At 39.7% G+C, this 18,708-nt stretch overlaps 1 protein-coding gene across 1 annotated transcript in view; it reads right to left on the reverse strand.

Moving 5' to 3' along the window:
• The window catches only part of DNAH11 (dynein axonemal heavy chain 11), a 4,606,558-nt gene that overhangs the window by 500,337 nt on the left and 4,087,513 nt on the right, over positions 1-18,708 (reverse strand). The gene's annotated exons all lie outside the window — the stretch shown is intronic.

Genomic DNA, 18,708 nt, shown 5'->3' on the forward strand with positions numbered 1-18,708 from the left:
TTCACATCTTCTAAGCTATGGTACACTTACAAAAAAGAATAACCAGTGTGTGATGAACTATAGGGGAACATCGTATACCAAATGTACTGTACCCCTCATCCCTATGTGTTAAGAAACAGTGACAAACATGGCATATCACATTCTGGAATGTATTACTGCTGTTATCAGCAGTAGCAGATGAAAACTATGTAAGCATGTTTACAAGTAATAAGAAAATCTCATCATACTCTCTGCTGATCATTTTCTTTTACCTGTAACATTATCAGTGGATAAATGTAACAAATGTTGGTACTTGCGTATTATCGCAACCAGATTTTCTCGGTTGCGATTTCCGCATAATGCCATTCAAAGGAGCCCATGAAACACTGTATGTTTTTTTTAGAGTTTTTATTGCTGGGGAATAACTTCGGATAACCTTCTGGAACAGAAACGTTTCCAAAAACCCTCTTCCTCTTTCTACATGCATTACGCATGCAAGCTTGACTTGGCAGGCCTGGAGTTGTTATGACCAATGGATTCCTTTCACTGCGTGGAAGGAATCCTTCACAGAAGGCAAACCCAGACACAGTAATGATGGTCTTGTTTAACTGTAACTGTTTTTCTCAATTTGTAAAAAAAGGTTCATGTACAAATGAACACGCTGCTACGTCAGAAAATGCAGATCTGTGTTGTCATATTACTTGGCGTCACGTTATAGAATGTGTAGTTAAGAAAGTCAGTGTGGGGCTTGAATATGCACAAAATCATTTAGATCCAGTGGGGTTTCATCCACAAACAGATATGTTGTGGTAACAAGGGAGGGGGAAGAACCAAGAAACAAAGGACATGTATCAATGGAAAGGTGAAGTATTTGTGAAGTGTTACCAACTGAATCACTGCTGGAGTTACCATATGAAAACAGACAAGCTGAGAGTTTGCGGTCCTGGGAGAATCCGTCCTTTGCAGACCTGGTGAAATCCCACAGACACATCCTTGCAGGACCAAATTAACACAGTTGTGACCAAAGCACACACTTCTGTGATATACACATACCTCCCAACACAGTCTGACCACATCTCTTGGCCCAAGACACGAGTGTAAAGCATCCGGTCTTGAGTTGAACAATCTGGTTGCAATAATACATAAGTACCCAAATGTTTAATATATACTTATACTGTGTGAAACATACATTATAAAGCTTCAAAATATTCAGTACTTGAGCATTTTAGATCTTAACAAATTTCCAGTCTGCCTGTCCTTTTTTTTTACAGCTGTAACATTATCAGTGGATATATGCAACAAATGTATACTGTATACATATGCTAAATGAAATGAGACACTGCAGAACTTCAAAGCATTAGGCATTTGAATACTTTAGATCACAATACCTTTCTAGTGACTACTTTCATGGCACTGTCCCTCATTACTATATTTCTAAGACAGTATCATTAGACTCTGTCTCTGGCAACATGACAATAAGAGAGATAACTTAAATTACTGGTTGGGTATCAACATTTGAAGGAGAGCCCTATGAATAAGTGCAAGAAGATGGTAAAACTGGGGTGAGGTGGAGTGGGTGGCATCAGAAGACCAGAAAGTCATTTAATACAAATGGGATGAATATGTAGTCCAGTTTTTAAGTGACACCTCTCACATACACAAATAAAGAAATCTATGATGTGGACTTTCCTTTCACAGGTCGTGCTCTAATTCCCACATGTGACTATATTTTAGATAGATACGTACTGCAAATTATGGTTAAACAGTAGTGGCAATCATTGAGTAGTACAGCAATACAACAGTTCTATTACCACTAACAGTATGATGGTTCTTTGCTGTTTACTTACAAGACCTTCTAACGGAAGTTTTCTCAAAGCTCTTCTAAGTAGCCTGGTACTCTTTACAGCAAAATATTAGGAAACTCCATCAGTTAAGAACCTTCAAAATTTCTTTCCAAAAATACCCAAGTGTTGCTGTTCTGATATAGGGTAATAACAATTACAGCAATAAAATATTGGTAAAAGTACACCACTATCATGCACAACTTTTCAAAACCAACCTACACAGTGTCATTAGGACAATGCAAAAAAGTGCAAGTGTACAGCTTTCTGCATGTCAGTGCTACTTCCGTGTGTACTCCAGAAACGTACCATATGTTGAATTTCTGCTGTGTTTTGTATTTACCTGCCAAAACTACCTACTCCTGTTGTTACATACAGAAATTACCTTGCTATTACCTCACTGCATAAGTTCACTATCTGTTTTGTTAGATGTCTATATGTTACTATTTTTCTCTTGTATTATTTTGGACAGTATCTAACAAATGTAATTAACTGTTGGAAAAGGTGTGACTGCCATCCTGGCCAGGGTCGAGTCTTAAATGGCCTATGGACTACTCCACCAACTCAGTTAACAAAATATGTAAATAAAAAAATAAAAACCCTGCAAACACCACCCAAGGATGTCCAAATGAAAGGGTGCACTAGATCAATGTTTTTTCCCCTTGTTATCAGTTAAATATAATCACTATAATGGAAAGCTGAAAGACATCAGAGAATTCAAGTACATAAGTGAACTTGTTCATCGTGGATGTTATTCAACCAGGACTTGGGCAAAAAATGTAAAGGAAATGTAATGCTATATAAACAGATCAGAGTAGTCATTTAAACGGCATGCTCTTAGGAGGTGGGGGGAAAGCAGAACACCTGAAGAAAATCTACACAGAGGTAACAGGTAGCCTCTGCATATACAGTGAAGGGCAAATATTATACCTTAGACCTTGAAGCTGTCAGACAGAAACTCTAACCACTGAACTCTGTTACCCATATTCTGCCCTTCTGGACACTTCTGCACTACTTGCAAGACCGCCAAGCGGTATTAATATGCCTCCAAATGCTAAATTACCATTTTGTGACAAAATGCTAAAAATTACAGTCATAAACTAAATCCCAAACACAGTCTCTCTTCAGAAATGTATATTAATAAATCATATTTTTTGTCAGCTTTCTAATCGGGTACTGTCAAGCCAACATTAAAAATATGATAATGGTTTGGGGCCTTTGTTTCTGATCTTTAAGCTTGAGGCTGACAGCTATGCAAGATAAGTTTTTTGCTTGGATGAATAGTCTGGATTCCCTAAGTGGTATTTTGATTTAAATGCAAAAGGTAGACAATCTGTTTTGCAAGCTTGCTTGGAAGCAGGTTATACATTTAACTAATGGTAAAATAAATAAATAAAAGACTGCATTAGCACTTTACAATATCCGAATTATCTCAGTAACAAGAATAATGTCATAAAAGTATACAGAAAATAACAACTGAGGCAGAATCTTCTACTTATCTTCGAGAATCCACAGGAAAGTAGGAAATACTAAGCCAAGGATTCAGAAACAGGCCAGGTTTAAGCAGTAAAGCTGTAGCAAAAAGGGCCTGTTAGCAAAATTACAGACCTCAGTGATTCAGAGAGAGATATTAGTCACAATGAGGAAATATCTCATTATCAGCTAATATGCATGTCTTTAAATTGCTTGGTGATTACCACAAGCCCTAAAAGGCTCGATTCTGCTGCCCTTGCAGTAATCACCACTGACGGCTCCTCCATTATGTTAGCATAGGCATCCATCTCATTCATTCCCCCACACACATCTAAACAAACAATTAGGCACAACAAACCACTTACCCACCAACCCTTACCTCTTACCTGTTGCTGATTTTATAGAATATCTCCAATTTGTCACTGTCCCTTGTAAATTACAGATAACGTCAGTCATTCAGTGATGTCAGACACTACAACTTAATTCTTATTATTATTCAGTAAACTCACCCAGATGTAAAACCTGTCACTCTCATAGCTTTTTAAGTGGAGTATAATAATATTTAAAAAGACTACCTGGTGTTGTCTAGGGCTCCTACAGGCTTTATCCAGAAGTTTTGAGCATGGTTGCAGTATGTCATGGACCCCTACAGTCTGTCAGTAATGCCAAATATTAGTTTCATACTTCTCTGTGTCCATATCTCCTGCTGCAAAACCTGAGGTCTATTAACTTTTTCAGTGGATTAGGGTATTATTAAATAGTGTCCATGGTGTCTACTGGTCTCCCCATGCATCTTTCATGCTGCAAAATATGCTGTTCTGGTATCTTTTTTCGGTTATAAACATAACATTTATAATTTTCCCTGGTATCCCCCATTCACATCCACTGTTTGGTAGTCTAAAGGAAGTTGAAAGGTATGGATGTCCCCCACCTTCACAGGTAGACACATACACTCTGTACACCAGACACGCCCTCTCCCCATCGCACTCAAGCAAACACACATATGCCCTACCTATCCTGTAAGTAATCCCATTACTACAACCACCCAGGCAGACAGACACATACACATTCTTACCTGACACCATTCATAGCTCTACATACACTCACACACGCAGTCACACACATGCACACCCCTCCAACATGACCTATATGCTAAACTCCCCTGCGCTTACCTCTAATGTGATGTCACCCATTGAAAGTAATGGGAAATGTGAGCTTTTGGCTGAGTTAATTACCATGATTGATGGTAAGGACTTGCACAGATGAATGGCTCTCAGAATCACTTGGATGTGTAACGTACTTATCACAGGCATTTCTGTGGGGAAAACACATGGCTAATTATCATATGCCACTCTTCTGGAATGTCACATTAGTATTTGTGGTAGAAGAGAGAGACAACCAATCACACTGTTACACCTCTTTGAGGGAAGCACTGTGGTAAGGCTATCTAGGAATCGGAAAAGGCTACTGCCAGCAGTAAAAGGGCTTACCACTGGTGATAACTTGCCTAAATCCTGCCGTAAATTAGCAAAGCTTTGTGGGGTACTGTTATACACATATAAATAAACATACAGGAACTAGACTATGCTGGTGATGACATGCCACTTCTCTCGTGGAGTCCATATGTTGATGGTGAAATGACTGCATATTTTTAAAAACTAAAAATGATAGAGCAAGCAGGAAAAAAAAAGCTGTTCCAACCATGACACTGTCATTTCCCTGGCTTACTGCACTCATGGAAGGGTAACAGCCACAGTACCAACATCTGATGAGTTATTCTCACTCGGTTTGGTTGCTGATGAAATTATCACTAATCAGAATGATGGGCAAAATTATTTTAGTAAAAAAAAAAAAATGCAAAGTATTACTATCACAAGCATGGCACTGACTTTTTCTGAAATTTGGTCTGTCAGATAGCCCATTGTTTTTTCAAGTAAAAAATGTTAACAATCTAATCACTTTTTCTAAGAATAATAGCTATATATAAAAGGTGTCTATGATTTGACTCTTTTTTGTTTTTTTTTTTTTTTATTTTTTTCCTTAGCCTTGAAAAAAAGGCTTTGAAATCTATATCACTAGCGTGGATCTGTCTGTTTGTGCCACTACCAGAATGAAAGATGTGGGGTAGGGTGAAGCATGAGGACTAGAAGTAAAAAAAGAGGGACAATTATTTTTTTATTTGACACTTGTGCTTGATCTGAAGAGGCTTGGGTTCTTATAGACTTGTATTTTATTTTTGAATAAAATATATTCCATTATTTGCTATCAGTACAGAACATTGTCTTTTCACTCATTAACTAGAGCTGGTTTACAAACTGTCAACATTAACAAATCAATAGTAAGATGTTTAGCATACCCAGAGGACTAACAAATTATCTCATCCCATGTATTACTGACCCATATGGACCCTTGACTTCATTTACAACTGAACAGAAGTATCTGACAATCATTTTAAACGCTACTCATACGTTCCACAATCACACTAAGATGGCTACCTCCAAAGTTCAGAAAATGTGCGGGAATCTGTGTTTAAACTGCAGGAAGTATGATATTCCATAGCAGCTTCTAGAAGTGAATGAATTAAAGTAGCCTATAGCATTTCAAACTTGCTTACCATCAATGCTTGTCAAGCTACTGCCATCAATGTATTCTCTACACGTGAGTATGCATTACTTATCATAGCACTTTTGTTAAGGCAAAGCACTGGGACACTTCAAACCACAGAAATCAATATTTTCAAATGTATATATCTAACAACCAATCATTGTTATTAGATTGAACCAAGCTAATCTTCTGACGACCAAATAAAACAAAAAATCTACTTTTCATCCCAAAACAATACTTTTGATCACAAAAATACCTTTACTATATTATCCACACAAAACATTACACTTGAGGTTGTCACACATACTTAATTATTTGGGGGTCATCACAGATAATGATCTAAAATTTGACCTACACATCCAAAATACTATAAAAAAACATAAATACCACTGATGTTGGTGAGTCTTGATGCAGAGAAAGCATTCAACAGAGTAAGCTGTGATTTTATGAGTAGGGCAATGGAAGCATTCGCATTTTTGATAATATAATAAGGTTGATTTGAAGGATATATGAGGGGTCAGAGGTTGAAATTAATGCGGGGGGGGGGGACTTCCTCTCTGATAAGTTCTGTTTGAGCAGAGAAGCTAGTTAGGGGTGTACTTTTCCCCCTTTGTTACTGTTATTTGCATTCTATTTAGAACCACTGGCAAAGAAAATAAGGGACTCAGAAATTCATAGGTTCATAGGTAGGTACTAGGCTATCGTCCCAAGGGCCTATGTAAGCCTATCCAGCAAGGTTCCATAGCATACGCCACCCAAGAAAGTTATTTTCCTATGCCACTGTCCAGCAGAGACACAGAAGTGATCCCTGGGGTATATTTCCTATTTCCCATCCACTCATCAAGATTTTTCTTGAAGAGTGCTAATGAAGAACTTTGCTTGACATAGATGGGTAGCTTGTTCCACAGTATAGGAAGTCTCTGGGACAGGAATCTATCCCTCCAGCGTGTCCTGTTTATTGTGGTGACAAGGTTTAGGTCCCTAGAGCTTGTAGCTCAGAGGGATTGGGATTTCTATACATGTAGCATGTCCAACAGCTCTGGGTTTGACATAGCTTTATATGTTAGGCAGAGATCACCTCAGAGTCGGCGATATGCTACGGAGTAAAGCTGGAGTCAGTGTAGGGCATTTGTTTGAGGCCAGTAATCCTCTTTGTGAGGTGCTTCTGTGGCCTTTCCAGCTGCTGCAGATGTCTTGTGAGGTACATTCCAAAAGGTGCATTGTACTCTATAATGGGTCTAATGAGTGACGAGTAGAGGGGAGCAATGACCTCTTTTTCCTGGATGAGAACCCTTTTATGATGAGGTGTGCCACGTAGAAGGACTTCATGACTACTGTGGTGATGTGACTATCAAAGGAGAGACTACTGTCCACCTGTGTCCCAAGGTCTCTTATCACACATTCGGTGTTAAGTAAATTGCTGCCTATGTGGTAGTTCATGGGTACAGAGTTTTTACCACAGGGGATGACACTGCACTTTTTGGCATTGAGCTTGAGGCCATGGCTCTGACACCAGGCATTTGTCTCAGTGAGGCCCTTCTGTAGGATGTCCACATCATTTGGGGACTTGACTATGGCTTCTAGTTTGCAGTCATCTGCGAACTTCATTATCCAGAGGCCTTCTGTGTTAGCCTGTACTTCAGAGAAGTAGATACCAAACAGGAGAAGTCCCAGGATGGAACCCTATGTTACTCCACTTGTCACTGCTTTGAGGTCAGATTTGGAGTCTGCAACTTTTACAGTGTGGGTTCTGTCAGTGAGCTAGTTGGCAACCCATCTTGTGACGTAGGGATTTCTACCTAGTTTAGTGAGTTTAGCTATAATTCCAGAATGGGGGATGGTGGATATAATTAGTATGGTAATCAAGACAAATTGGCTTTATTTGCAGATGATATTTTGTACCTCATAAAACCAGAAAAGGACATTCTGAGAGAGTTTTAAGTCTTTTCGGGATACAAAATCAATGAAAATAAAAGAAAGGCAATAGCTGTAAACTATCTACCTACATACACATAAATCGGTTCAACAATACCCATATTTATAGGGACATGATAAAATGAAGTACTTGGGATTATGGATTAAAAAGAATTCTGTTATGGCAGCTAAGGATATGTGAGAAGAGACTAAACAAAAGATAATACAAAAAGTGAGAAATTGGAACCTCTGTTTTAAGGATATGGATATAGCAGGATGCAAGCAGTGAAAATGTTTTTAGTTCCTTTAGTTTTATACAGACATCACACATATTTCTATCAACCAGTGGAGAAGTTGTGGATAGCAATTAATACAGAGTTGAAGGATTTTATCTGGGAGGGGAAGACGGCAATAGTTAAATGAGATAAATTGATCCTTCCAATAGAACAAGGTAGTTTATGATTATTTGATTTGAAGGGGTATTTCACAGCTATACAGTTAAGGCTCCAATACTTATTACAAGAAGAAAGTTATAATTCAAAGTGAAAAGAGATGATGATGATGATGAAATGGGGGGAGCTCAAGAATTAAGGAAAGACTGATTTTGGATGCAGATCCTAAAGAGAATAACAATAATCATGCATAATATTACATTCATAAAGCAGCAGAAAGTATTCTAAGAACTAAGCCAACACGAGAATGGAGAAAGGTGATGCTGATGATAGGGATGACTGCAATTAGGGCTGCAGAGAACAGGCATGAGGGGGCTGGAATTTATTGGAGAAAACTGGCAAAGGAACAAAGGTATTGGGGGAGCAAACAATGAGAGAAGGAAAAGTAGCAGAATGGGAAGAGGTCAAGAATTCATTTGGGCTGCAGACTAGAGATTGCCTTCCCTATCAAGGACTGTTATCAAAATATAGGCAAAGAAAAAAGAAATAGGGGATCCTAAGTGAAAGACCAGCACTGGAGAGTTTTTAGGAGAATCTGCTCTTAAAAAAAGAATAATTAGTAGGGCATATAAAATATTGCATAGTAACTATACGAATCAATCAGAGGAGGTTAGAAAGGATCAGGAAGAGAGGCTGGATAAGGAATTCACAAAGAAACAGTAGGAGGATATATGTATGGCTCTCAAGTATGCAACAAAGTCTAGATGATGTATAATATTTGCAACTGAAATATGTCAATATGGTTTGTTTTCATTTATATAAATATTTGATTGCCAATGTCAAGTGATAATTCAATAAAGATGCTTCTTGTTAAAAAAAAACATATAAAACTAGGTCTCCCCACAAAGAATCTCTCTACCTCCCCTTGCAATTTAGAAAGATCACTGCCCTCTCTGTATATATTGTCAACTCTCTCTTATGCCTCTCCTCTACTAACAAATGTCAACTCCATCCTTTTAACAAAAACAGAACAATGTTATAACAAAACAGTAACATTTGCAACCCACCCTCCAAGTACTCAGCACTCAACCAGCTAAACTGTTCAGAATTCCACAACTATCAAAAATTCAATCAGCTTAAACCAGCTCAAAGTATATTTTGTCACACAAGCAAATGCTCAGCACTGAAGTCAGTAATGCTATGGTACTCCACATCTAGAGCTCTCAGGTCTAAGGATACATATCTTCCCCAAGTCCATAGACCAAACAAAAAACATGGTGAAGCAATGTATTCCTCATATGTATATAAATGCTGGAATACTTTCCCACAAAACCTAAGACAACTCTTAAATCCAAAATATTTCAAAGCAAACCTTAGGAACACCTCTTGGATTCCAAACTATGCTGATGCTGCTCTTCTCCTGGCTAATTTGTCTAACAACTTTATCCATCTGCCCTCTAGTTTTAGTACCCTTTTGGTCTTCTTGCATAATCTAAGCTTCTAGGCTTTCATCTGAAGACCCCTCTGCTTATCGATGCTACTGTAAACTGAAATGTAACTTTGTGGAACATAATGATTTCCAGGATGGAATTTATTTCTGTACAACTAACAGTGCACAGCACTCAATATCTTTCAAGCAGAACAATTTACAGTGCAAGAATCAATAACTTTTTTCCAACACATCTAAGGTTTCACCAGATGATATGCTATAGTTCAGAAGTTAGTTCAAACTCAAGTCAAAGTCAAAGTAAACTCTATTGTCATACAGATCAACACAGAAGAAAAAGTGCATATCCCTGCATGAAATTTCAATACCCAGGCCTGGACCATAAGAATTACAGTTTACAGAAGGAAGATAGATTAAACTAATAAAGATTTAAATAGTAAAAATAAAAATTAAAATAAGATACTAAAAAATAAATAAAGTAAAATAATTGAAAGCTTTTTCACAACAGAAACAAAACAAATACGACAGGAACAGACAGTACAAATATAAGGATATATAAAAAAAACAGTACTATAAATAAATAAAAGAGGCACATGTGTAAAACTTACCAACCATCAATCTAAGCCATAAATTACAGTTTACAGTTTTCATAGTGCAAATAGAGACATATAAAGTGAGCTATGCAGAGAGTTATGTAAGTAATGACATATTGCACATAAATAATGTTTTACCCATTTAGCAGGTTAGGCTATGGGTTTGTTCTTCAGCATTCTGATAGTGTGTGGGAAGAAGCTGTTATGGAATCTGGGTGTCCTGCATCTAATGCTTCTGTAGCACTTCCTTGTTGGCAGAAGTTTGAAGAGTCTATAGGCCAGATGGTGTATATCCCTCAATAGTTTTCAGACTTTACCATAGCATCTGTTTCAATATATGTCCTGTAGGGACTAAATTTGGAGCCAATGATTTTTGTGGCCTGTTTAATTATCGTATCCAGTGCCTTCTGATCACCTTGAGAGCAATTTCCATACCAGACAACAATGTTGTTTGCCAGTACGCTCTCAATCGTAACTCTGTAAAAGGTAAGTAGGACCTGTGAGGGGAGGTTAGCTCTACGAAGTCTCCTAAGGAAGTGAAGACATTGTTGGGCTCTCTTTATAAGGTAAGAAGTGTTTGTAGCCCAACTTAGGTCTTGCAAGATATGTACCCCTAGGAATTTGGTGCTATTTTTTTTTTTGGTTTTAGAGTTTGTTAATTGTTGCTTAGATCTCTGTTGAAACTGTTGTCTCCCTGTTCTGAGAGACTGCTTTCCAATCTATCTGCAAATATACAGAGCTGAGTATATATTTTTTTGGTTTTAGAGTTTGTTAATTATTGCTTCGATCTCTGTTGAAATGGTTGTCTCTCTGTTCTGAGAGACTGCTTTCCAATCTATCTGCAAATATACAGAGCTGAGTATATATTTTTTGGTTTTAGAGTTTGTTAATTGTTGCTTAGATCTCTGTTGAAACTGTTGTCTCCCTGTTCTGAGAGACTGCTTTCCAATCTATCTGCAAATATACAGAGCTGAGTATATTTTTTTGGTTTTAGAGTTTGTACTGTTAGTTGTTGCTTAGATCTCTTGTTGAAACTGTTGTTTAAATTTGGTGGCTTTTGCAGTTGCCCGCCCCACTGTAGATTTAATCTGGGACACTCCCCAAGTCCCATCTCTTTGCCACATTCTACCTAATAAACTCTTTCTGCACTTGCTTTTAGTCCTTTTTAATTTAATTGCATTTTTTAAACAGTGTTTGGTCTAATATTGCTACATACTCAAGTGTGCTAGCTTGCACTGCATGTGAATTGTTTTTACTACTGTTTTTGCTACTTTTCTGTAAAAAAAAAAACTGTAAGCCTGTTTTCTACCTTTCCTGTAACTAGTGTTCCAGAAACAGATTTGCTGTATCCAGGACTGTATGTAAGCTTCTGAGCCCCCCCAAGCCTTTCTGTGTTGGAGGGAAGCCTTCTAGCTTAACAGTGGGAGTGGTAAGCACTAGGTAAACTGTCTACCACATAAGGAGTGTTTCTGGTCCAGAAATTGTAGTTATTGGCCGTTTGGGCAATCTCTTCCATCTCTCTCAACTTTCTGATTTGAAAGCCTGCATTTGCACTTGTTTCTGTCCTGTAACTCATCTAGTGCAGATACAGATTCTTAGTTTTAGCACTTAAATTTGCTTATTCCTGCTCAGCACTTGTTCAGAACTTGTAAGCACTAAATAAGCTACTAATTACTACAGCACTCAACCTTCCTCATTACCTAGAGGAAAACAGTTTTGGTACTTACTTTTCTTACTTGCTTAGAGAAAAAAACAGCTCTTGTACTCACTTTCCTCACTTATCTAGAGGAAAATAGTTTTTTATTCAGGCATGTCCAAGGGTCAGCTCCCAGTGCTCTCTCCTGTCTATCTGATGAATCTGGGCATCTTGAGGCAATGTAGAAATTGCCTCATGTACACAGACAACCCTCTCCTCCTACCACCCAACACTACAACCTGTGAGAGATGCACTTATCTAGCCAAACTGGAGTTAAAGCTCTCTCCAACCAAGACTGAACTTGACAGTCATGAGGAGAAGGTAAACATTTGCACCACACCACACTCATCACATAGTCTCACTAAATCTACACCACCAAAATCCACACAGAGTAACACAAAAACATTTGCGGAGGCTCTCAATAATAATCTGTCTAAGCAACAGAGACCTCCAAAGCAGAAATGCAAGAAACCTCCATCCCCCAACACAACCCAAATGACACATAGCCCACAGACTCAGTGTGCCACTCAACCACAGCCAATAAGGCAAAACAACGTACCCAACATACTAGTCATAGGTGACTCTATAGTCAGGCACACTGATGTCCCACTCACCAGGCTAAACAAGGAGAAGGTTACTGTCAGCTGCCTGTCGGGTGCCACAATCCGCCACATAACCCACGCACTCAGGTCACTCTACAACAAGTACAAATATTACTCTGTCATTGTCCATGTTGGTGTGAACGACCTGAGATGTACCTCCCTGAACTACATGGAAAGAGACATGGAAGAGCTCTCGATCTTGTATCCCAGGCAGGTATGACCCTAGCCCTGAGTAGCATTCTGCCATCGCCCAGAATGATACCGTAGTACAAGGACAAAATAATTGACTTCAACAATTGGCTAAGCTTCTGGTGTCATTCTAAGGGGATCCAGTATCTGTCTGTTTAGGATGACATGGTCGACAGACTACGATGCTTTGCCACAGATGGCCTGCACCCGTCGCCCCTGAGATTCTGGATACTGGCTAAGGCTCTTGCTGCCCCTATAGTGCCTTTTTTAGGCAAGGTTAAAAACAAATTCACCACCGTAACAGGAACAGGTAAGGAAAAACTGAGGGTAATGCTACTCAATGCTAGAAGTCTAAATCTCAAAATGCACTCACTCGAGGCACTACTAAAAATGGAGAACATCGATATCTGTGCAGTGACTGAGACCTGGTTCAAGGCTCCAGAGAGCACCCCTGCACTACCAGGCTATAACTCATACCACACTTTTTGGCCATGTAACCTGGACTGAAACACCAAAGGCGGAGGTGTGTCCATATTCATTAAGGATATCCACACCTCCAGGCTAGTTGCTCAGCATAATGCATCCGAGGTTATCCAAGTGCAACTAACTCTGGGCAAAACTGCAATCCAAATTGTATTTTGCTACAGATTCCCCACCATGCCCCAGGATTCCCACACCACTTTTATTGATGTACTGCAAAATATTAGGGTTCAAACAAACACCCTAATAATGGGCAACTTCAACTACCCCACCATTAACTGGGAAAACTACTCATGTAGCAACTCCTTAGCTCAATGCTTTTTGGAATTCATAAACTCCAATGCCCTGGATCAACTTATCCACACCCCCACCAGGGCCAACAATATCCTAGACCTAGTCATTACCAACATGAGTGACCGGTGATCCACACCAGAAGTCAACTCCTTGTTGGTCCGATCTGACCATAAGCTAATCACCCTTGATATCCACATCCCGCCCCCACTCCCAATTATGGAAACCATGGTAAAAAAATGTCTCCAAAGCCAACTTCATGCTTCTTAAGACAGAAGTGGTGAACTTCATGACACCCATGCATATGGACAATACAGTTACAACTGCTGAATCCTACATAAATGCACTCTATAAGCACTTACACGAGTGCATGGATCGTGCTATCCCAAACAGAACCAAGATGCTATCCTCCAAATAACGGAAGCCAATCTGGTGGTCCCCTGCCATAAACAAACTGTACAACAGAAGGAAGAAACTGTTGCAAAAGAGAGTAAAATCCCATGAGTGGAGGAGCTCCCTGGTCAGCCTATGTAAGAAGCTGAGATCCCTTATAAGCTCCTCCAAAGCTAGCTAGGAAAACAAAATTGCCACTAATTCTAAGGATAACCACAAAGCATTCTATAGCTATGTCAAGAATCTTGATGGCAATACCCAGATCTGATCTGAGTTACAGCACAATGGCACAAAAATTACAGAACCAACTGATATTGCTAACATCCTGGCAGATAGGTTCAGTGCTAACTTTACCCCCCTCCTCACCCCCCTAAAGGGCCCATATCTATACAGGAAGAATGCAGAGTCCCTGTAATCACAACTATGCAGGTAAAAGATGCACTCTTTAAAGCCAAAAACACAGCATCCATGGGACTGGACAACACCCCAGGCTGCTTTTTACACGAACTTCAGAACAAACTGGCTTTCCACTTAAGCACCATGTTCAATAATAGCCTCACATCAGGCTTTGTGCCCACTGAATGCCGCACAGCAACAGTTATCCCACTCCACAAAGGGGGAGCCACCACTGATCCCGGGAACTATCGACCTATTAGCCTGACGAGCCTGGTCTGCAAGGCCATGGAATGTATCATCATGGAACTCATAAACAAAGACATTGGTAACCTCCAAACTCTGGATCCCACCCAGTTCGTGTTTGTGAAAGGCAGATCATGCCTCCTGAACCTGATCGACTTCTTTGAGGCAGTCACCAAAGCTGTAGATGAGGGTAAGGTGGTTCACACTGCCTATCTTGACCTCGCCAAGGCTTTCAACACCATCCCCCATTCTGGAATTATAGATAAACTCACTAAACTAGGTATAAATCCCTATGTCACAAGATGAGTTGCCAAATGGCTCACTGACAGAACCCACACTGTAAAAGTTGCAGACTCCAAATCTGACCTCAAAGCAGTGACAAGTGGAGTACCACAGGGTTTCATCCTGGGACCTCTCCTGTTTGGTATCTACTTCTCTGAAGTACAGGCTAACACAGAAGGCCTCCGGCTAATGAAGTTCACAGATGACTGCAAACTAGGAGCCATAGTTAAGTCCCCAAATGATGTGGACATCCTACAGAAGGGCCTCTCTGAGACAGATGCCTGGTGTCAGAGCCATGGCCTCAAGCTCAATGCCAAAAAGTGCAGTGTCATCCCCTTTGGTAAAAGCTCTGTACCCATGAACTACCACATAGGCAGCAATCTACTTAACACAGAATGTATGATAAGAGACCTTGGGACCCAGGTGGACAGTAGTCTCTTCTTTGACAGTCACATCGCCACAGTAGTCAGGACGTTCTTCTTCGTGGCACACCTCATCATAAAAGGGTTCTCATCCAGGAAAAAAGAGGTCATAGCTCCCCTCTACTCGACACTCATTAGACCCATTATAGAGTACAACGCCCCTTTTGGAATGTACCTTACAAGACATCTGCAGCAGCTGGAAAGGCCACAGAAGTACCTCACAAAGAGGATTACTGGCCTCAAACAAATGCCCTACACTGACTGCCTCAAAAAACTCCAGCTTTACTTCATAACATATCGCCTACTCCAAGGTGATCTCTTCCTAACATATAAAGCTATGTCAAACCCAGAGCTGTTGGACATGCTACACCTAAAGAAATCCCAATCCCTCCAAGCAACACGCTCTAGGGACCTCAACCTTGTCACCACAATAAACAGGACACGCTGGAGGGATAAATTCCTGTCCCAGAGACTTCCCATACTCTGGAACAGGCTACCAATCTATGTCAAGCAAAGTTCTTCATTAGCACTCTTCAAGAAAAATCTTGATGAGTGGATGGGAAATAGGAAATACACCCCGGGGATCACTTCTGTGTCTCTGCTCAACAGTGGCACAGGAAAATAACTTTCTTCAGTGGCGAAGCCAGGGAACCTTGTTGACTAGGCTTACGTAGGCCCCTGGTCCGATAGCCTAGTACGTACCTATGAACCTATGAACCTAATTACTCTCTCCACTGCAGCACCATTGATGATAATAGAGGTGTGTGGCTTATTCTTCTTTCTAAAATCGATGATGATTTCCTTGATTTTCCCAACATTTAGTGCTAAGCTGTTGTTAGTGCACCAATGAACGAGTTGGTTCGCTTCCTCCTTGTAGGCCCCTCATCTTCCTTCTTGATAAAGCTGATTACTGTGACGTCATCTGCAAATCTGATGATTCGATATGACTGGTGCGTAGCAGTTGGTGCTGAAAATATTAATGTACATATGGAATACTGCGTATCTTTATAATTCCTAGCAAATGATTAGGAAAATCCAGCATAGTGCAGTATACATGGTATTTCTCTGTCTTACACGATGACATTTTATCCCATGCCCTTCATTAACACGTAACTCACTTGCTCATGAAAATATGAAAAACAAGTGAAAAACAGGGTTAATATGTATACCAAAGTGCATCTCAGAATAACAACCATTTGTTATTTCCTTTCTTACATTTCCCTTCCATGTGTTGCTGTCATTAATTGGTAAATTACTTAAGTTAAGGAAGCCATCCCCCCAAACTGTCATGATAACATGAGTAGGTATAGGTGCTAAAAGGAAGTATACAAAAAAGGTGCTGCAGGCAGATAACATAGAAGAATCTGGCCTGATGAAATTTTCTGATGAGCAACATATAGTTTGCGCTGCAACTTAACAGTATTAGAAAAATATCTGCCAAAGGCATATACAGCTATAGTAATATAAGGAGCTGTGGAGCCATGACTATGTTGGTTACCTGTTGTTTTTTTTTTTTAATTCTCCCAGACTGATGAAATTAAGAGTGGAGAAGCCTCCAAAAGTATCAGTTTTACAGCAGTACCTTGCTTTTGTAACATTTTTGTAAAAACTACATCAGAAAGGAGAAGGCTGCTGAGTGTGTGGAAGATAAAACCATCTGTTCAGTATGCCTGTGGGAACTATTCTGCCACTGCCTGACCACTCAGAGTCTTGAACAGTAAGAGCTCTTGGTCCTGGATTAATGGGAAAGTAGAACAGCCTGCCTATACTACAGAGGAATGCAGCTGCTGACATAAATTGTAAACGTTCTAAAAAAGTGGATGCTATGGAAAACAGAACAGAGAGGGAGAATTTGAGGTTAGTGGGACTCCCAAAGAATAAGGCAGTAATGGTTTAAGGTTTATGTACCAGGTTCCTGAAAATTTTCATGGGAAGCCAAATGGTGTGTATCCTATGGTGGAGATGTCAAACAACAGAAGCAGTAAAGGAAACTGACCATAAGATATAGCCCAGATACTAAATTATAAAAATGTACAAGTATACAGTCAAGGAGTGGATCTTACAGTGCTGCTCTAACAAGGGGGTTATGAGAAGGGACAAAGCACAGTGGCATAAGATTAACCCCTTAATTTGCAAAGACTTGCGCAGGAATATATGGAGGTGTTCTGAATGTTTAGACTGTAAGGGTTGTAGCCTACCTGTAATTTCCAGCCAAAATAGTAGTGGTTTAAGAACAGATGTAGACATTTCCCATGGTTAGAGAGGACTTTAAGTTTTATGATAAGGAAGTTGAGTCCAGAGACCAAAAAAAAGCATTCCTCCTTTCTCACAGTAAGACCTGACTGTGTCAAGGTAAAGGGGTGAGGGCACATGCAATCACCTGCCAAGAACACAGACAAGAGGCTGAAGGTGGAAAGTAGGCTAGTGAGACAAGAGCAAAGTTCTTCAGATCCTTGCGTTATGCTAGTGGGGCTCTAAATTTTAGTAGCTGCTGTCAAGTAGTGAATAGCAAACTACAGAGGATAGAATATGATGCAGCAGGAGTAGAAGAGGGGAATATCGTGTGCCAAGAGTAAAGAACTGGGCAGACAGAAATTGTTCACTGCTAGAGAACAATTCACCAATGGACTGAAGACAGGAATGGAAAGGTAACTAGACAGAATCTGTGGTCTAGGTCAGACAGCAAAACAAAAATCAGAGGATCTGCACAAACATGATTTGATCAGGACGAATCAGAAATGAACAGAAGGCTGATGAAAGAGCAGCTGAAATAGGAAGAAGGTGTTAGGCAGAAAACAACTGCTTAAGGTAAAGAAGGATGGGGAATGGCAGCTATGTCAGAAATGTACTATTTTCCTGAGTGAGGCCTTTCTTTCTATTGTGTCTGTACTTTGTGACCCCGGTTGTTGGTAAAAAGAGAGAGTGGATGCTGACTGCAAGAAATACTGACAACAAATATGGCAGTATGAAGCTGGAAGTAGAAAGAGAGGTTAAGGAGATGGAATAATATATGAGCTTTAAGATAAACTGGGGTAATGATCCTGAGAAGCACCCACAGTTTATTTATGTACAACTGTGTTATTATGCTACAGATGAGTTCATATAGACAGGACACTAATTTGTTTTATTTGTTATTAGTATGCATTTTCTCATGGTAGTAGTGATTGTTAATCAGTATACAGTCCGCATGGAAAGCATGTTTTTTTTTTTTTACTCACATTATTCTCTTTCCCAATTGATGTTACTAAGGCTGGATGTTATATGATGCTCATGATTTGTCACTGCATTTAATAAATGAACTGTTTTGATTGGAAAATGCAGGAAAAGTGACTCTGGTAGAGGAGGGGGGAGGTAAATTCAAGACTGTAGCAGTCTGTTCATTGGGGTGAAAGTATGGTATAATTAGGGGAATCAATAGTTTGGGAGGTGAAAGACAGGCATGTGAGATAGAGGAAGGGAAGCTGCGAAGGC

This window comes from Protopterus annectens, chromosome 3.part0 (genome assembly GCF_019279795.1).
Source record: "Protopterus annectens isolate FY-2018-M chromosome 3.part0, PAN1.0, whole genome shotgun sequence".
In the NCBI taxonomy this organism is placed as follows: domain Eukaryota; kingdom Metazoa; phylum Chordata; order Ceratodontiformes; family Protopteridae; genus Protopterus; species Protopterus annectens.